Source organism: Pantherophis guttatus, chromosome 1, assembly GCF_059756535.1.
Source record: "Pantherophis guttatus breed Tessera chromosome 1, ASM5975653v1, whole genome shotgun sequence".
Taxonomy (NCBI): Eukaryota; Metazoa; Chordata; class Lepidosauria; order Squamata; family Colubridae; genus Pantherophis; species Pantherophis guttatus.
In genome coordinates, this window is record NC_142063.1 from 251,530,949 (window position 1) to 251,552,758 (window position 21,810).

Below are 21,810 nucleotides of genomic sequence, written 5' to 3' on the forward strand. Positions count from 1 at the left end.
TTTGTTAGCAGTGATGTAGTGGAAAAAGCTCAGGTCATTCATTTTCTAAGAGAATGGAAAGACAGCCTTGACTTTCTTATAATTTCGCTAGCTTATTTAGTTGGGGTGTATTGTTGTTGCAATCTTTTTAAAAACAAGGTGGCATTGAAATTTCCAACTCTATGGAAATGTAGTCATTTTACCTGAATCATGTAAGCATGTGGGTGGCCAGACAGAGAAAATAGATAAATTAAATTATTTTGCTGGCCTAAAACCAGTTCTAAGGACTGTTTGACTGATTGCCTATAGCTTTAAGAATGGTTCACTTAAAGGGAGTAGTTTGGCAGAAAGTACTCCATTATAGAATATAAGATAGATTGTTTGACCTTGGCCTTTTGCAACAGCTTTTGATTATTATTATGGATCTTTATTTATAGGCAAGGGACACAATACATTCACCAACACTGCATCTATACAATACTATAACATAGATAATATATCAAGGACCAGAAACTTCAGTATGAATGAATGGGTGACAAAGGCAGTTGCACAAAATTTTACAGCTCTTCTGAAATCACTCCTGAATTGTGAACTAAAAGGAAAGGAACAATTTCTTCTCCTGAGTTTCCATGACTAGTGACTAGCAGCGGTGTTATTAAAATCTCACACCAGGTTGTATAGAAAGGAAACAATAATACAGGTAGTCCTTGACTTATGACCTCAATTAAGCCCAAAAATTATGTTAAGTGAGATATTTGTTAAGTGAGTTTTGCCCCATTTAATGACTTTTCTTGCCACAATTGTTAAGTGAATCACTGCAGTTGTTAAATTAGTAGCAAGCTTGTCAAGTGAATCTGGCTTCCCCATTGACTTTGCTCGTCAGAAGGTTGTAAAAGGTGGCCGCAAGATCTCAAGAGACTGCAAGGGTCATAAATATGAGTCAGTTGCCAAGTGTCTGAATTTTGATCACATGACCACGGAGATGCTGCAATGGTCATATGTCACATGAAAAAAGGTCACATGAAAAATGGTCATAAGTCATTTTTTTTTCAGTGATGTTGTAACTTTGAATGATCACTAAATGAACTGTTGTAAGTCAAGGACTACCTGTACTAAGTCAGCATAGTTAACTTTTCTGCCTATCCTGGAAAGTGGTGAAAGAATAGTAGTTAGGACATCATCTAAATCAGTGGTTCTCAACCTTCCTAATGCTGCGACCCTTTAATACCACTGATCTAAATGTACTGCCTAGTCACCTTCTCACCTCCCCAGACTGAGTGCTTCAAAGTAGATAGAAGTACCAAATGTAGCATATGTCTGCATCAGGGGTGGGTTCTACTACCTTTATTACCAGTTCGCAATGGGATCACACAGATTGCTTCTGATGATGTTGGGGTCATTGGGCAGAGCCTCCCGCCAGTTTTACTACCGGTTCTATAGAACTGGTTTGAACCGGGGCAATCCACCACTGGTCTGCATGTATTTAAAGCAGCTGAGCTCTATATATTGTGATCATTCTTTGGAATCAAAACTATATATTGGGATATACTCAGGGGTGAAATCCAGCAGGTTCTGACAGGTTCTGGAGAACCAGTAGTGGAAATTTTGAGTAGTTTGGAGAACCGGCAAATACTACCTCGGGTTGGTCCCAGAGTGGGGTGGGAATGGGGATTTTGCAATATCCTTCCCCCAGGAGTGCGGTGGGAATGGGGATTTTGCAGTATCCTTCCCCTGCAACGCCCACCAAGCCATGCCCACCAAGCCACACCACACCCACCAAGTCACGCCCACAGAACTGGTAGTAAAAAAAATTGAATTTCACCACTGGATATATTTATTTATTTATTTATTAAATTTATATCCCGCCCTTCTCCCCGAAGGGACTCAGGGTGGTGAATAGCCGAGAATTAAAATAACATGCAATATAAAAGTTAAAATAATTAAAAATAAATTAAATTAAATGGCCGCCCCAATTTAAAACCCCTAGCAATACAATTAAAAACCCCTAAAATCTATTCAGGCCAGGCCAGCTTGCTGAAATAAAAACATCTTCAGGGCCTTACGGAAAGTGCGGAGATCCAGAATCAGCCGTATTCCGGGAGGTAGCTCGTTCCAGAGGGCGGGTGCTCCCACAGAGCAGGCCCTCCCCCTGGGGGCCGCCAGCCGACATTGCTTGACCGATGGCACCCTGAGGAGACCCTCTCTGTGAGAGCGTATTGGCCAGTGGAAGGTTATCGGTAGCAGCAGGCGGTCTCGTAAATATCCTGGCCCTAAGCCATGGAGTGCTTTAAAGGTGAGAACCAACACCTTGAAGCGCACCCGGAAGACCACCGGGAGCCAGTGCAGCTCGCGCAGGAGAGGTGTTATATGGGAGCGCCATGTCGCTCCCGTGATCACCCGCGCAGCCACATTCTGGACCAGTTGGAGCCTCTGGGTGATATTGGTATCGAGACCTTGATTATGGAATCTTAGAAGATCAGGTACTGACTGACAGAAGTAGATACATCTCCTTCTCAGTTGGTACTAAGTGGCTAAATGAGAAATAGACCAGCCTTTTGAGAAACAGGCAAAAACAGAAACAACAACAGATCTGTTAAGTGCTTTGATGGGAAGCAGTGATTAAACTCAGGAGATTATAATTCAACAATGATCAGCAACAAACCCATCAGTTCTTTAGTTGAGTGCAAAGCTAAGCAACAGCAATAATAAGCTATTCGGCAGTTATGTTTAGAGAAGGATAAGTAGCATCAGATTAGTTTCCTACTTTGATAGCAATAATGGTAAGATTTAAGAAGCCAGGCAGCACTTTGAATGAAGAATGATTAGCTCAAGCTTCAAAGCTGATACTGTGGTCATTGAGACCCTGTCCTTCCTCTTCAGTTCAATATAATATATGTCTGTTACTCAACTGATGTTCAACTGAGCTAATTCCCCAGACTTTTTTTAAAATGCCTACATCAGGTTTGTACAAGGATGCATATCTTATGTGTCTATATATTATTAAAATTCTTGTGTCTGTTTGATAGTTTGCAACCTTCCATTGGGAGAATATGGAAGGCATAGGGCAACAATTATTGAATCAAGGTAACTCAAATAGGTTGACTTATAGAATAGTGGGACATATGACTCCTGCAGGAATAAAATTTGGGGAAGTCATTGCTGGTTCAGCTTTATGCTGTTCATTCGAAATAACAATCACATTTCCAATTAATCATAAGACATCATTTTAAAATAATGTTAGTGAATGGGAATTGCAAGTCAGATATGGATATGCTTTGATAAGTACTTAGTTATTTGTTAGATGCATATCTTACACCTTTCATACAGGCGCTCAAGTTAGGAAACATAATATTTTCTTCTTCTGGTTTTCCCCTCAAGAACAACCTGTGAAGTAAGTGAAGCACTCAGTAACTTTTGTGGTTGAGGATGAATTAGCAGCTGGACCTAGTTCAGGGGTGAAATCCAGCAGGTTCTGACAGGTTCTGGAGAACTGATAGCGGAAATTTTGAGCAGTTCGGAGAACCGGTAGCAGAAATTTTGAGTAGTTCGGAGAACCTGCAAATGCTACCTCTGGCTGGCCCCAGAGTGGGGTGGGAATGGAGATTTTGCAATATTCTTCCCCCAGGAGTGGGGAGGGAATGGGGATTTTGCAGTATCCTTCCCCTGGAGTGGGGTGGAAATGGAGATTTTGCAGTATCCTTTCCCCTGCCATGCCCACCAAGCCACGCCCACAGAACCGGTAGTAAAAAAATTTGGATTTCACCACTGGCCTAGTTGCTGTGGTCATGTGATCCTCATTTTCAACGTTCCCTGATAACTTTCCACAAGTCAATGGAGAAGCAGAAGGATTGTGAATGCTCCTTGCCACCTTCCCACTAGCAAAGTCTTTGCTTGTGTGAAGGTTGCAGGAAGAAAGTCAATGGAGAAAGTGGCAGGGAAGGTTGCAGATTGTTTGGATAAGTCTTATGTACTCTCTGCCAGTTCTTCTATGCTTGTGCTACACTGGTCACTTGTACACTCACTCACTTCCCATCTAGCAGTAGCCACTTACCTGGAAAGGTAGAGAAGAAGGAACAAAAGAAGGGGGAGAAAGAGATGAAAGGAAGGAAAATAGGAACAAATGAGAGAAGGGAGGGAGGGAGAGAGGAAGGAAGGAGGAAGGGAAGGAAGAGAGGAAGGAAGGAACTGGGAGGGAGAAGGTATAGAGGAAGAGAAGGAAGAAAGGAAAGAAGGACAGAAGGAAGGAGAAGGAGGGAAGAGAGAAAAAAAAGAAGGAAAGAAGGTAGGGGGAAGGAGGAAGGAAGGTACATTTCCAGAAACTCCCTGCCAGCAATGTTAATGGAGAAGTCATCAGGAAGCGGAAAATTGCTCCCACTCCCAATACTTTTTTGCTTGCCCATGATTATCTGTTTAAATAAAGATATTTCTTTACTTAAAAATACTTGAAATGGTGACCAAGTGGGTCACATTTTTTTTTTAGTATAAAATAAATCTATATTTCCATTTAGGATTTTTTAAAAATAACTTGAACTAATAAGGAAACAAGACAAAATGAACTTATTTTTCAAAATATGAGAAACAGAAATGTGTCAGCGCAAATAGATGTATTCATGCTTTTATGAGCATACACCTAATTATTAGATCCCATCAAGCTCTGTAAGACACATATACCTGTAAGACCGAACTCTTATTCTTAAGAGTAATAGATAGAAGAGTAATCCTATCATCCTTTCCCATATAACACTGGACTAGAAAAAAGGCACCCTCCACAATACTTTGGGATTTGAATGTCATTTTAAATCGAAAAGAAATTCATTTTGTGTGTGTATATGACGGAATCACTGTTACCAAGTGCCTAAATACAAAACCTAGTATCATCCATAGCAGCTTCCTATTAGAGAGGAAAGTTGAATTTTCTTTGTCAAGCTCAATAGAGAATAATGGAAATCCTCACTATAGAATGTGAACTGGAACTGTGTTGTAGAATCATCTGGGCCTGATGCCCACTTGTTCTATAATGCTGTGTTTGTAGAACTGTCATATGGCCATGCTGCAGCTGATATGGGAAATAAGTTTTTCTTATTCTTCTAGGCAAATGCAGGCCTCTAAATAAATAAGTGATACATGCATCAAAATCCACATTAAATAGATAGTGTTTCCTGGGCTATAATCCTATGCCAAGCCCAGTGTGGTTGCTCTTTCACTGGCATTCACCTTTTTTCCATGGTACAGCCTGGACAATTACTTCAGTATTGTTGAACTCTGTACTGTTGACTCTGTACTATTCCTCTCAGGATAACTGAATAACAGAGTTGGAAGGGACCTTGGAGGTCTTCTAGTCCAATCCCCTGCTCAAGCAGGAAACCCTATATCAGTGATGGCTAACCTTTTACGTCCCCGCGTGCTGGCCTGCATGTAAGAAATGGCATACAAAACCATCCGTCTGGACTGTGTGGCCTTGCTTGCCTCCGCGTGCACAGGAGCGCCGAAACCCGGAAGAGCAGCATTCTGTCACGCATGTGGAAACCGGCACCCAAACATCCAGTTTCTGGCATGGACGCACACCTGATGAACAGCTGGCCATTGCGCATGTGCATGACGTAAACCCAGAAGTTTGGGTGCCGGCTCGTGCATGCACAACGGAACTCTGCTCTTCTGGGTGTCGGTGATCCTGTGCATACGAACGCCAGCTTACCGGCACACATGTGTGCACAGGAACGTGGAGGAGGAGCCAGTGAAGTCGCGCATCCCTCGCAGGATGGTTCTGCATGCCACTTCCGGCACACATTCCATAGGTTCGCCAACACAGCCCTATATCATTTCAGACAAATGTTTGTCTATTTTCTTCATGTTCAAAGCTTGGGATGAAAGGGACCAAACAGTATGGATATTCTTCCATGGTACAACATCCACAAAGCAAGATGCCTGGTTCCATGGTGAAGTGCCCATCACAACTGGTCTCCGTGCCTCCAATTCAGTACTTGGCTAATGCATTTCCAAAGACCACCCAGACTTTCTAGGCAACCTCATTCAATGTCTGGGAATAAAATCTTTAAAAACACCCAGTGTGCAGCCTGAATCACTCTGAAAGAATGATAGTTTTACTAAAGTTGGTACGGAGGTCACAACTACAGTGAGTTAATACAGTCTGAGCCCATAGGATTAAGTCAAAGATATCTCAAAAATGTCAAGAAAGGCAATCAAGAGACTTACAAGAGACTTGAATAGAGTTGGCATATTTTGCAATGCTCAGCATTTTTATGAGCTGTTAGATTCTTGTGTAACTCTCTTAGGATGTACTGGGAGATGGGAATTTGTATCTTACCAGATGCTGCTAGACTGAATTTCTGCCAACTTCTGCCAGGATGTCAATTGGTAAGGAATTCTGGGAATTTAATTAAATAACATCTGGAAAACCACAGATTCCCCCATCCTGCTGCAGCTTTGGATGATACATTACAAGATGTAGAGAAGTTAGGAAAAGGACACCAAGCCTAAACTTAAGTTATAAAAATGATACAGGAATAATAAGAGGCACATGTGCAGAGATCAAGGAATTGAACTACATATGCTCTAAGAAAGGAGAATACTCTTAGGGATCAGTCTGAGAGTTTAGGAATACCTTCAAGAGTTTAGGAATACCTTCAGTACAAATGAAGGGAAGGAATAATTCATATTTTTGTAAGCTAGCTGGAGAAAGAACCACAGCTTGGAGCTATGGAATGAATATGTAAGTTACATTCTTTTAAAAAATTTAATAGTTAATAATTAATAAGCAAATGTATAATCTCCCTAAAGAGATGGTCAAAGATGATCATTATTTAGAAACATATTTAAAAAGACATTAAAGGAGTGCTCAGCTTTCAAATTCATTCAAACTTATTATAGCATAATGTATATTTAATAACAATGATGACATCTATTTCAAGATGATTGATTCCTGATTTTTGCCTACAAAGCCCCAGTCCAAATAGGAAAATGAATTCCAGTCCAAAAAGGGAATACAAAGGAGAACTGCTCCTTTCTCAGGATCTGAATGAAAGATTCTAGTTTTCATGCCTTCATGGGAACATGTACATATGTACATACAATCCATTTGAAGAACAGAAATGCCTACCTGGTTTAAAACGGGTTTCTATCACTACCATAATTGAATCATATTTCCTCAGGCTGTTCATAGAAATATATGCCTTCACAAAAAAAAAAAAAAAAAAAAAAAAAAAAGATGTGCTTATGGAGTAGATGTTGAATCTGGGATGAATCAGGGGAAGATATTTTTCTGATGTCCAAAAAACCAATTTGTACTCAAAAGGTTTAATTTACTTCAACTGCTTGGTGTAGTGCTGGCTTGGCTTTGTCTTTTTCCCTCCTATTTCATTAGCAAGAATTAATCCAGTTTGCTAATATGTGTTTCCTTTGCTCACTTCATACATTTTGTTTGAAACTGGAGGGAGATCTGAGGGGTACCTGGACTTTATTTCTTAAAATACAGGTAGTGTTTTTGTCTCGGAAGCCTAGTTGTAACCTGGTATTTCAAGCATCTTTCTGAAGCTAATTCATTCATTATATCACCTCCCTCCTGAGAAACATGTAATTTAATGCTTTATAACTGTATAGCTATGACTTATACCTTTAACATGTGGCCTAATTTTCTTACTCCCCTGCCTGCTTTTCTTCACTCCCTGCTTTCCTTATAGCCTGGCACAATGAACAGTGCTGAAAAACCTGAACGCTTAATCATTCTTTTGTGACATCCAGAGCAGCTTTTAAGGGTACACAGTGGGACTGCGGGTGAAAAGATAAATCATTCCTCCTTGGTTCCTCTGATGGAAGTGGTTCCATCAGCTGGAAAACTTCAGTGGAACTCACTCTCATGTATTGTAAAATTGTAGAGTTTTTCTGTGGACCAATGCTGTTGTCTCTGCTCTTCTTTGAACAGAAGCAGCTTCTTCCGTGAATGGAGTGGCAGAATGGAATCTGTGTGCTTGTCTCTAACACTGGCAGCTGCATGCCCTTGGAAGCTGAAAAACAAAGCATATTGTTGATAGCTGTTTCTTGCCGACTGTGATCTACTGCTCCTATCCAGTTTTTGCTAATTTGTGAAATCCACCCCCCCCACCAATCCCAATTGCTTTAAGATATAAGTAACCATCCCTGTACTTTATGGCGAACAATTCCACGAACTAATTACATGATGTGTAAACGATTTCCTTTTGTCAGTATTCATCTAGTTGGCATTATAAATCTGGCTGCAGCATAATGGCCACCCTAATGGGCTGGGTAAAGCATTCTCTTAATTCCAACACTAAGATTTAATAATTGGATTTTAGTAATCCATATTAGAGCACATTGATAGTTAAGGATACGTATTAAAGTGTAACTAATCACTTAGCATGATTATGTCTCATTTAGGATAAGGCAGTATTTTACTAGGGTAGATAACAATAATGATAACAATAGGAAAAACGTACTGTTGCAAAAGGCTTTTATTCCTGGCTGGGGTTCAGGACTACCATATTCTTTTAAACTGCACAAAATGTGTTCATTATAGAAAGTAATGAAACTGAGCGTTTCAGAAAGATTCTGAAAGGGAAACTGCAGCCTTTGAACTGAGACAATTATATTGGTAAGAACATAAAAGAGGTAAGGAGCAAGAATGAAGTAACTAATGGACAAAGTAGCTATTGTTTGTAAGGGATTTTGATCAGATGGGTAGGATGAATTCTGGCTATTCCTAACGCATTATTGGGGACTTGATGATGCTTGACAAGCATCTCTTCTTCAGTAGGATCATCAACAGCTAACTGACCTCAAAAAGATGGTCAAAGAAGGCTACATGGCCCACATGGTTTTGTACAATTGTTTATTATAGTAGCATCTGATTTTCTTGCTATGTTTATGAAAATGCATTGCAAAAATCCTCTCAAAAAACTTTCCTGCAGTTGTCAGGTGGCAACACCAGGGCTTCGGGTTGAGATGGAAAATATTTCTCTCCCAGTTGAAGGACAGGGAATGGGATTGGAAAGAATGAGAGAGAAGGCTGAACCTTCTTCACCAGGCTCATATTACTGGAAGGAAATGGGTTGAGGAGAAGTCTGGAAGAAAAGATGAGAGTCTCCTTCTTCTCTTTCTCCTCCTCCTCCTCCTCTTCCTCCTCCTCTCTAGCTGGCTTAATATGAAGTAGAACCTATGAAGACCAGGAGCTGCATTTCTTTTGCAGGTCCCATCAGTCCCCCGTGGATCTGGGGAGAGGGGACAGGAGAAGGGCACAGTACAGGGACAGAAAGAGGTGGATTTTCAAGTTTCTGTAGAATTTCAGACAAGTGATTTTTTTTCATATCTAATGCAGCTCAAGACTGTTCACAGAATGACTATTCAGATCAAGCTGGAAAGTAAAATTTGCATACTTCTATTGATTATAGTGGAAATCTAAAAGGTAGTAATACTTGTTACCTTCTGCAGAAAGTGAAGTAGCTGCATAAGTGGGTTCTTTTTTCTTTTTGAAGGTATCACATTTCAACTAAAATGGAAATTTGTTAATGGGTTCAGAAATATAACTACATTGAAATACTGTGACATTCGTTTTTGAGGATTGGAGATATTCCATTCGAAGCAGAATAGATTTATTTATTCTGTATTAATGAAAAAAAAACCTGAATTTGTATAAAGTACAGCTTCCAGTTAACAGACCTCAGTACAATGGACTTGCAAGTAACCAACCAAAATTGCACAATATGTCATTGGCATAAATTTTGGAAGTATCTTCTCATTAAACAACATTGCATAATATTTTCCCCTCCGTTGTTAAAATGAGTTCCTTGCTTTTTAGTGTAGTCAAGTGGCCTTATAAAACCCGTAAACCGGGTTTGTTTGTTTTTTTGGGGGGGTGACTTTACAGGTCTATGTCAACTCCTGACAATTATCTGGACAAGATCCTGCAATTTTCTTGGCAAGATTTCAGTCCTTGTCCTTGCCTACGCATTAGGGTTTAGAGAAGGATACTGGTCCAAGATCACCCACCAAGCTTTGTGCCAAGATGAGACTGGAGCTCAATCTACTGGTGTACCTGTGCCTTAACCCCTACACTAAAATGTCTCTCCTACAAGTCAATATTCCAATATAGTACATTAATTAAGAGATTGACAGAAAGAATGAATTTTGATTGAAATATTGGAGAATGATGGGGCCAAACACAACTTAAAGGATGTTTTACAGCTTGAGACCCTGCAGGAGATTTTCCTTTCTTCTACACTATACAGCTGACCTTCTATACACAGGGGGATCTTCAAAAGAACTTCTGCTAATCTAAAGAACCAGGTAGGTTCAGAGTGGTATTGCAAATGACATTGCAAATAGCAAAGTAATATTGCAAATAGCAAAGCTCGAAGACTTTAAGGGTTTTAAAGGTCAATAATGATGCCTTGAATTGTATCTGCAAAGCAATTAATAGGGAGAACATATCTTCAGTACAGCATCCTATGATCCTTGTACTTTGTACTAATCCATCTAATCATTGCATTTAGCACCAATAGCAATTTCTGGATACTTTTCAAGGTCAGCTTCACTTACATCAGACTGAAGTAGTCAAGACAGGCTCTCACAAAGCACAGATAACTTTGACTAGATGTAAGGAAAGATAAATTGCTAACTTTAATTTTGGAAATTGTCTCCTTGACACAACTGCCATTTGCAAATTCATTGACAGCTTGGGTCAAAAGAAAAGTTCCTGAGTTTTTACCATTCCATCCAGAGCAGACGTCACCTTGATCCCAGAGTGCAGCTTTTTCTCTATCAACAGCACTTTTATCTTGTGTGGATTGAATCTGATTTTTCTCCACCTGGCCATTAGTAAGATTAATCAGTTCTCAAAAGTCCTGATTGCTGCTTTGGTAAACAAGTACTGTACAGTGCAATAGAATCTGGTGTCCTCAACATGTAGAAGGCATTCCTCCCTCAGCAGCTTCATGTTGATGTTGAACAACAGAGGGTCAATGAAAGAGTCTTGAGGGACATTATAAGGCAGAGTCTAGATGATAAATGGAGTTCTTACAACACTGTCCCTTACACAAACCATGACAAAGTCAAGGGAATCCTTTTTGAGCAGAGCTTTATAATAGCATTGTTTGAGCAGATAGGAAAGTCCTGTCCTTAAGGATATGCTAATCACTTTCCTTAACCAATGTGCCAGACCAGACTGCTGGTTTAATCAGCCAAGTGGATCAAGAATCAAAGAAGCAGGTGGTAGTCCTTATGTCTTGATGCATGCTGTCAACATTCTTAAGATCTGCAAGCTGAAATGAATATGTATACACACACGCACACGCACACATACAATTTTGCTATTCCCCTGTTTGTTTTTCTCTTTTCTGAGCTATTAAAAGAACGAATAAAAACAGAAATGACATTTTTAGAAGCTGAAATGAAGCCACATTAATCTGAAATTTTGTTATTAGGGTTAGCTCTCTTTTACCTGTCCCAGTACTGGAGTTCAAGTCAAGGCAAATCTGACTGACATTGTAAAAATCTTTTAAAGTGGCTCCATCAGTACTGATCCCCCTGTCAACATCTTAATAGTACAAGAAACCATTGCTTGCCTGTAGTGACACAGCAGAGGCAGAAAAGAATAATCTGCTCACTGCACTCAATGCTAAAAACTAGGATTTCAAATGGGCCTAAAAATGTTTCCCTTCTCCATCATATGGTCTGGTTCCTCATGGAAGCTTCTCCACTTGCTCGCCATCCCTCTGATAATCAACTTCATGATGTTAATCTCACTGATGAGCCTAGTTGCTCATCAGAGTTCTTTTAGAGAGAAGAGAGTAGTTAGGAGCAATAGCATCAACCACCAAAGCCATATTTATTGTCTACAAACCAGCCAAGACACCAATAAATGGAAAGGAAATTCCCCAGGTGGATCCAAAAATCCTCTGGTTTTTGAAGTACCTGGCCAAGCCATTTTAATTGGACTTCTGTTCATACAGATCCTTGTGGCATCTGTCTATCTAAAACTGAAGAGTTTTAGATAAGTTCTTTAATAGCAATAGCACTTAGACTTATATACCACTTCACAGTGCGTTACAGCCTTCTCTAGTGGTTTACAGAATCAGCATATTGCCCCAACAATCTGGGTCCTCATTTTACCAACCTTAGAAGGATGGAAGGCTGAGTCAACCTTAATTCTCTCTTTATTAGACAGTTAATTAAGATGGGGAAAATATTGTGTTGAATTAAAAAAAAAGAATTCATATCCTTTCATGAATTAACTTATATTAAATATTTTATGTGGATATTTAAAAAGATAGACAAAATGATTAAGGCTTTTATTATTAAATAAATTTGGAACTTAGATAAGTGCTGTTCTGTGAATTGATAAACCATATTTTGAATATAAATTAATGGGAATGGCTTTGTTTATCAGTGTTAGAATAGAATAGAATAGAATAGAATAGAATAGAATAGAATAGAACTTTATTACAGTCATCGACCAGCAATTGACATACAATATATTAAAAATAACACTGACATTAATAATGAACAATAACCTCCCTGTTATGAAAATACATGATCTCAAACCATTAGAGTCACTCCCTGATTTACGTGAGTGGAAAGCCAATAAGTATGTGAGTAAATGTATTTTCCAAAAATTGTTATAGATATCTCCAAAAAATTGGCATAAGTTGACAGCTATAATTCTGTAACCCATTTTTTTCTTGTGGACATTGCAGTGACACAGAATTTTGCCACCGCACGCATGGTAGCCAGATTTGAGTCCTGGAGGAGAAAACCTACATAAAAGTCATCTGCCCTAACTGGCAATCTCTCTAGTAAGGGGAGAATATATATTGACCTATAAACTCACAGTACAAACTAGATCCAAATCAGAGGAAGCAATTGATCAAAACCTGTTCCAGTCTTCAGTCCTACATGAAAATGAAGTTGCTATTTTGAGTGCATCTTCCTAGGTAGCTTGAAGGAAGCAGAGATAGTGGCTTATGTACTGTTGTATGGTTTTTATTAATGGAACAGCTCTTTGAAAATTGCTGCTTCTTTTTTAATCAATGTTGCAGGTAGTACAGAAAAAAGTTCTGTATTTTCTTTTGTGCTCAATAGCTATATAAGGCAGAGATGGTGAAGCTTTTCACTAGGAAGGCCAGATTTGATTGATTATATTAATGCTGACATATTTAGTTAGAAATCATAGTTATATGGCTGCCCATCTCACCAAACATGACTCTGTGGGGCATAGAATAAAACCATAAAATAACTATTAAAACAGAATGCCATTATCTTAGCCTGATTATTTTATTTAAATTTCATATAAAAATTATAACAAAAATTTTATATGCATGTCCTCCAGATACATTTTGTTCTGATTAATACACACATTTTATCCTGATTAATGATTGTAATAAATGTGGATTGATAAATATTTTTTAAGTTACTACAGGACAAGAGGGAAAACAAGATGGCAGTAAAATAAAAATGCTGGAAATGGATGCACTGAGGGTTGGTCTTAAAAGGATGAGATGATTTGCATGATTAGCTTTTTGTGGTTGTACACTGCTACTAATTCTGCATACCATTTACTTCAGTTTCAGGATGTTATCCCTACTAATCAGGGTTATGCTGCAATATTACAGAACTATTTAGGTTTGATTATATCACATCATCACTAAAGCTGTGAGGTAGGATTGCCTTAACTGTGAACAGAAAGATCAACATTTTCATATAAGTAGAGGGAACCAAGGAATAAACTGTCATTTACCTCACTCTTCATTGTTATTCATAGTATTGTGTAACAGAAAAAGTAATGTATTCCAAATATATTAAGACAAGTATTTAGTTTTCATTGGGTTAGAGAAGGGCTGTCAAACTCCTGGCCTGTGGGTCAGATGCGTAATGTGCTGGCCACACCCATGTCAGAGGTGGGTTTCAGCAGGTTCTGACCAGTTCTGGAGAACCAGTAGCAGAAATTTTGAGTAGGAACCGGTAGTAAAAAAAATTTGAAACCCACCACTGGCCCACATCCAGTTTAGTGAAGGGGGGAAAAGTCCCAATACATCACATGACACCATCCTGACTATGTGAATTTGACACTCCTGGGTTAGAGTTAAGATAATTTAGATATTTAGATAATCTAGATCAGGGGTCCCCAACCCTGGTCTGCAGCCTGGCGCCGATCCGCAGCCCATTTAGATCTGGGCTGTGGAAGTGGTGGACGAGCATACATGCACAGCAGCGCACAATGGTATCCCGAGCTGGAAAGGTTGGAGATAGCTGATGTCTTCATAGGTGATGTCTTCCATATTATAATCTCAGAGAAATTAGATTTATTGGTTAGCAGTGTAATACATAGCTATTTGTCCTACCATCCTCAAATGTGAATAAATGTGAGGTACTGTGATGTTGGATGTTGGTATATGTCCTGTCTATATGGGTATTAGTAAATAATTGTGCAACAAAAGGTGCAGAGATGGAAGGACTCACAAATACCAACAATGGAAGACTGGGTGGTGAAATTAATGGAGCAGGTGAGATCTGGCGCTTTGATTAAAGGAAAGACTTTATCTAGTTTCATTTCCACTTGAATCCATTTTCAGATCCTCCTTGTATCTTCTGAATAGAGAGTAGGATTGTATCTACTGATTTCCTTGCTGACTCTTACATATTCCATAGAAATGTGAGAAAAGATCTCTGTTCATGACAACTGTGCATGTGAGATATCCTCTGTATAATCAAGAATTGCATGAAAGTTAGGGATGGATTCCATGGATACGATCACTCTCCATCCATTCGGTATAGGCAAGGATGGAATCTCTCTCTTTCTTTTCTCTATCATTATCATCTATTCATCCATCCATCTATCCTTCCATCCTTTGATCTTCCCATCTTCCCATCAATTTATCTTTAATTGGTCCTAGACCAACAGAGCATGGATGGAATGCATGCAAAAAGGTAAACTATTTAAGATTATAAGAAGAGTCCTGTGGAATATGTCCAACATTTTCAATCATTTGTCCCAAACAGGTGCTTTTGAGAAGCTCAGAAGTACAAACAGGACAATGATAGCCTTCTTCCATTGTTGTTCTCAAACAATGGTGATTTATCACAATGGTGCCTGTTAGTCATTAATAGAACAGCTACTCATAACTCCATCCTTTGTTTAGCTTTTCCATAGTGAAGAGGTACCCGAAACAGGAATGTAGCTTTAACTAATTCATCAATTTTGCCTAATTTTATAGTGCCCTATTGGTACTCTGCTACTATTACATACCCACTTCTGCAGCATGAGTAAAGGTTAGAATTCCTGAGGTTGTAGTTGAAGGCACCAGGCAGTTTAGATAAGTCTACACTGGCAAATTATAAATTTGATCAAAGGAGATTGATTTCAACTATGTTTGGTTGCAGTCTGGATTTGCCCAAACCCTACATTTTGCTATGTACCAATATATCATTAAGGATATTATTTAAAAAATAGAATGGAAAGTTACTATTTTTGAAAAGACATACTGCGGTTACTTTGGATAATTAATTCCAACTTTTGTCCAAGATATGAACTAAGAAAATCTTGTATTTCTTCCTATCTTTCTTTAATAAGAAATACTATATAATCCTTCCTCTTTTTTTTTTTTTTTTGTATATCTACATTGGTGAGCCTTGTTAAAGCTCGATATCTGTTTTAGCCAGTGAGGACTTAAACCGAGCTCCCTCTGTAATTTTGAAGCAGGGCGCCTTTATTACCTTTGATCTTAGAAATATAAATATGGTCTTAAATGTGATCATGAAAGTTTCTGTTCAGATGAAGTTTTCTGATGGGGTAGTAATCCCCAATGTTTGTTCCAGAGTTCAGTTTGAAATGTAGTATACAAAAGGAGCATTTCAATCAAGCAGGTTCTTACCAATTCATTTTTCTCATTCAGCTTCTAGGTTTAGGCTTTATTGTTGAGCCATCTATTCCCCTGGGTACATATGTGTATTTTAACAAAAGTTTTCTCTTCATTTCTTTCTCAGTTTCTTTTTTAAAGCCTATGCCCTTCAGATGAATTGAGAAAACATCAGATTCCTAAAAACAGATCTGTTGTTTCACAACTCTGCTTTACTGAACCAGCAAGAAGAGGTACAGGTGATGGCTTCCAGTGAGAATTGTTCTGTGTTCTCTTTGTTATGCAAATGAATTTGAAAAGCACATAGGAAAGACTCAAGTTCTGTGAAAAATGACCAGCCAGCAGCTTCATAGGTATACAAAACAAGCAATGTGGAAAGAATATAAAAGTATCAGAGTGGTTTGGCTATAGCACTAACCCTGAACTGTTTTCTTGAGTCTTTTTTATAAATGATTTTTAACAAAAACACTGTTGTTTCTTATAATTAAGTAAAAATATATAAATATTTTCATAACTAAAGTATTTTCTTTCTTGCATGTATATTATGCAAGAAAGTTATAAGTTCAAAAGAATATGTCTAGCTCACAATACTCCAGTGTTTTATGAGTTGATTATTGTTGTCTTGAGGATTTTTTCTTTGCCATCTTCATATATATATGAAGTATATATATATACTGCTCAAAAAAATAAAGGGAACACAAGCAGAAGACATCTGAGATCTGAATGAATGAAATAGCCTTATTAAATACTTTGCTCATTACATACAGTAGTTTATACACTGCTCAAACAACTAAAGGGAACACAAAACTACTGTATGTAACGAGCAAAGTATTTAATAAGGCTATTTCATCCATTCAGATCTCGGATGTCTTCTGCTTGTGTTCCCTTTATTATTTTGAGCATATATATATATATATTCAGTTTCTTGAGTCTGCCATGGACACTAGACATAACTCAATAAGAGCTAAACCAAATCCCAAGGGGGATTATTTTCAACACAACCTAGCATCTCCTGAAACCTATAAAATGATATTTTGAAGGGTATTGCATAATATTGTCCAAGCTGTGATTATAATAGGCACATTTTTGAGGAATTTCAAAAAAGGCAATATGAATATTTCATCCAAGGTTTTTGAACAGAACTAAAAGCAAACACTGTTCGCTCTCTCTTCCCCCTCTCCTGTGTTTTTCAATAATGGAAAAGAGAAATGTTAATAGCTAGGAGGTGGGAAAGGAACATATCCATAACCCATAATAATGCCTTTATGAATTGTTTCTATATTTTTTGCGAGCAGAATAAGCGAAGAGCGGGGGAGATTTTGGATTACCAAATCTAGTGCCTTTTTGTTCTTAGGTCAGGCTGCCCTCAAGATGGCATAATTAAGTGGAATGAAAGGGGACTAGTTTGAGATACATTTAAAATATACTAGTCTTTGACATATTCTAGCAAGCAAAACTCCTTTTGAAGGGCATGTCAAGTCCTGAATCAAAGTGTTCTCCTCATCATTGGCTGTCTCATGAGTGTTGATATCCTGCAGAGCAGAAATATAAAAGGAACTGCTGTTCACCATTATTATGAAATAGGAGCTGGGAACTGTTTTTCTTTTTTTCTTTTTCTTTTTAAAAGTTTTTTATTAATAATACAAAATTTAAAAAAAACTTTGGACATAAATATGACATCACTGGTTCCAAACATCTCCCGTCGCTTTACAATAATATTAGTACTCATATAAGCATATAGTTCTTAAACATACATTTATCTATAATGACAGCTATATTTTTGTTCTAATACTACACATTTGTCTTGGCTACCCTCTTGTTATCTATCCAATCATAAAATTGTTAGAATTGCTTTTCTTGTCAGTTTACTTCCTTCTCTGCAATACAGTTGCATTGTAAGAAGCCTAGGTTATAGTTTGTATAGGAGCCTAGTTTATAGTTCTCTCTGAACTCAAGGTTCCAGCTTTGCATGATGTTGAATCTGTCTGAATACAAATGAAAATAGTTGCCTCTTATATTCCAAGAATGATCTTCTATGCTTGACCCAAATTAATCTTGCCTTAAGACTTTAATATACTATGATACACATTTCAAATATTTTTCACCAATCTTTTTTTATATTGCACCATTGCTTGAATTAAAGTGAGCACCATAGTGGAGGACAATAAAAGGTTGAATTAAGGATTGGACAATTCTATTGAAATCATAGTAAAAAGTTAATTGTGATCAATTAAATTCCCTTTGAAATTGATAGGCGTAAGGGAACTTGTGTAGATCAACCTAAGGCAGTAAAAGGTTTGTAAAAGGAATGCATTTGTGCATATAAACTGCCCAGTAGTGGGCTGAAAATGTTTTTACTATCAGTTCTGTGGGCATGGCTTGGTGGGCGTGGCATGGCATGGCTTGGTGGGCATGGCAGGGGAAGGATACTGTAAAATCTCCATTCCCACCCCACTCCAGGGGAAGGATATTGTAAAATCTCCATTCCCTCCTCACTCCAGGAGAAGGACATGCAAAATCCCCATTTCCTCCCGATCAGCTGGGACTTGGGAGGCAGAGAAGAGATGGGGGTGGGGCCCGTCAGAATTTTTACTACCGGTTCTCCAAACTACTCAAAATTTCTGCTACCAGTTCTCCAGAACTAGTCAGAACCTGCTGAAACCCACCTCTGGAACTGCCCCAATCTAATTGACTTTTGTTGGTATAATATAGAAGCCAAAAAATTTAGAATACTTAAAAATTAAAAACAGAAACAGAAACACAAAGCAGATTTCTATGGAAGCATACTATATTGGCAATTAAATTGATTAAATCAGAAAGATTCTCCAATATAGGTAATGTAGATAATATTTAACTGAAGTTGCTAATAATCCAGCATTTAGTTTAGTAAACAATTTTTATTTACAGGTAATTTTAATTACGTTTAATTATATAACTAAATTTATAATTATGTAAATTATAGGATTTAGTATAAAGAAGTTGGATTTTTTTTTATCAACATCGTGTCACTCTTGCAACTACCAGAAAATAACAATGGGAAAATTCTGTTTGGTGTTGTGGGGATTGCCCTGTAATCGTATTTTAGTTCAAGGTTCCACCTGATTTCCAGTATTACTTAAATTTTGAAGACTTTTATTTGGATTTAAAGCAGTTTTCCAAATTTCCCTATGCTTTCAGGGATGGATGTATCAAGAACCAAACTGTAGAAGACTGGTTATGGAGTAAATTATAGTTGAATTTGAAAAAGAAGGAGGTTTGCTAACTCTGAGTGCCAAACTCAGGATTTAGGAGATATGACTACCACCTAAGGTAGCAGCCCCCAACCTTTTGGCCAGTTCCGTGGGGAGAGGTTTTTCCGCGGACTGGAAGTGGTGTGGTTTCACATCCTGTGGATGGGGCTTCACTTGTTTGTGTAGACCAGTTACTGGCATGCCACATACTAGTGCCAGTCCATGGACTGGGGGTGGAGGACCCCTGACCTAAGGAACAAAGTTGCAGCCTACAACATGTAGCACTGATATGGACAACTAGAGTATATTTAGTAAGAACTTTGCCCTCTTCCTGACTATAACTCTGTGTTTTACTTTTTTGTAGGACAGATTCATTTTAGATGCCAAAGGTTGAAATTTAAATCATTTTTTTCCTCCTAAAACAATTTCTTAAGAATAATATCCAGGGTTTTTCTCATTGGGTTTAATTGGGTCCTATTTTCATTCAATTCTATGCACACAAAGGAAAAAAAAACTGATTGTAGAGAACATGTAGCTTTTAAGAAACATTTTTCTTTGGAAATGATCTGAATAGATTTGGAAACATGTTGCTAGAATGAACTTCACCTTTATCCATATCCGTGTCTCTGATATAATCTGTCTCTTCCTCTGATGTTTCCTTCTCTTTCTCTGCAACTCATCTGAACATTTTCTTCACTTTTACAAAGCATTAGAATGGCAGGAAAATCAATGCTGTAATTCCTACAAAGCACAAGGTCTGTTTTCACATACTTTTTGTGATTTATTGTTAATGGTAGGCTCATCTTATCCATGTCATACTTCTCTAAGATTATATCCTAGTAATATCTCACTATTGCAATCTGCTGTATGTTGAGATCTGAAGATGTTTCAAAAATGAACATGACTCAGACATCCGCTGCTGAGGTGTTAGCTGTCATGAACTACAAGCAAGTTGAAACTTTTTTCATTCTAATCATACTGATCATATCATCCAGATTAAATCTTTAAATTTGGACAAAGGTATCTCAAATCATTTATTAATTTTTTTGCTTTGCCAAATTTGAAGGCTGTAACCTTCTCTCATATCGTGCCAAAAATAATAATCCTATTTTTCCACATTCGTCTTGTCTTTTTCTCAGATGTAGAAATTTGAATAGTTGTTTATGATTAAGATATCTCCTCCCTCCCATTAGCTGTCTTGCTTATTTTTGAACTGGGAATAGATAGTCCCTCCCTACTCCTTTTATAGTCTAGCCTTGAAAATGTTGCTGTTATTCCCAGAAGACATCAAGGTTTTGAACTTGGAGATGCTGAGGAAATTGCAAGGATCAATTGTTACAGATCATTCCAAGAGGGAATGTAGAAACTTGAAAATGAATAAAATTGGAGACCAAAGTTTATACCACTCTTCTTCTAATGAAATACTACTTTGATAATTAGATGTTGGTTCAATGAGTTTTCATTACACTTGAGATATCTTAACAAAGAATTCTCATGTGTATTATAAAGATTAATATTATTAGACTGAACACTTTGCAGTAATTTATAATATTAGTTTTAATTGCATACTGTAGTAGAGGATGTATTTTTAAAATGGATACTATTAAGTCTTCACTCTGATAATTGAATCAGAGTGTGTTACACACAACCAGATTGTAACTGAAAAATCTGTAAGAAAATACCGCATCTTCTTAGGTATTCATGAAAGTTTAGGCAGAGCTTTTTTTTTTTTTTTAAAAAAAAAAAAACAATTTCAAAAAGTTTATTTGGACATCCTAATTTATCCATAAAACATAGTGCTCTGTTGATGGATGAACATTTTTAGCTTTATGACATAAGATGCTAAACTTTAATAAATGCAAATGGAGGGGCTATATTAGAGGGCAATGAATTTTCAATTATGCAAAACAGGATTCAGTAGAACATTTCCCATGGACCCTTTACATCTGCATATTCACAATTTATCTACTTACATGCCATTACACAGTGATCATCCCAAATTGCAATTTCTTACTGTCTGTTTACCATAGCATTGTACTACTTAAGTCTCTTGGGCAGATCATTGTTTCATACATTTCTATACTGTTTCAATAATTTAATGGAAGACCATGTCTTTTTCTAATAGAAAGTTGTAGCTTCGGTCCTTGGCAAAAAGTCATTTGGAAAAACCTGTAGAGAGTCATTACTGAATAAACAATACTGTAGTTTTCTAGGGAGTTTAAATAATTATTTCAGAAAACATCTAAGTAAAATAAAGAGGCACAAATGTATACAATAAAAAACACAGCTATAAGGCAAAGTAAGTATTTTGTTATGTAAATGATTTTGTACTATCAAGTCATTGTCAACTCTGTGGTCAACTGACCACAGAGATAGATTTTTCTCCAAGATCATCTGTCCCTAACCTGGTCCTTCAGATCTTTCAAAGGGGCACCAATCACCACTGTAACTGAGTCCATCCACCTTCTTCTTTTTCCTCCCACAATTCTCATCTTTTCCAGAGAACTAGGTCTTCACAAAATGTGTCCAAAGTAGGATAATTTAAACCTGGTCATTTGTGACTCAAGCATAAACTTGAGTTTGATTTGTTCAGTGGTCCATTGATTCTCCATGGAGCCTTCTCCAACATCAAAATTCAAAGGCATCAATATTTTTCCTATTCTTTAAAGTTCAGCTTTCATTTCATTAGAGTGTCACATGGAGGATTATGGATTACG

At 37.6% G+C, this 21,810-nt stretch overlaps 1 long non-coding RNA gene across 1 annotated transcript in view; it reads right to left on the reverse strand.

Moving 5' to 3' along the window:
- Positions 1 to 7,795: 7,795 nt before the first annotated feature.
- The window catches only part of LOC132712115 (uncharacterized), an 88,455-nt gene continuing 74,440 nt past the window's right edge, over positions 7,796 to 21,810 (reverse strand). The window contains exon 4 of the long non-coding RNA XR_015731413.1: positions 7,796 to 8,000. This is a non-coding gene — a long non-coding RNA (uncharacterized LOC132712115). The remainder of the gene's footprint in view (positions 8,001 to 21,810) is intronic.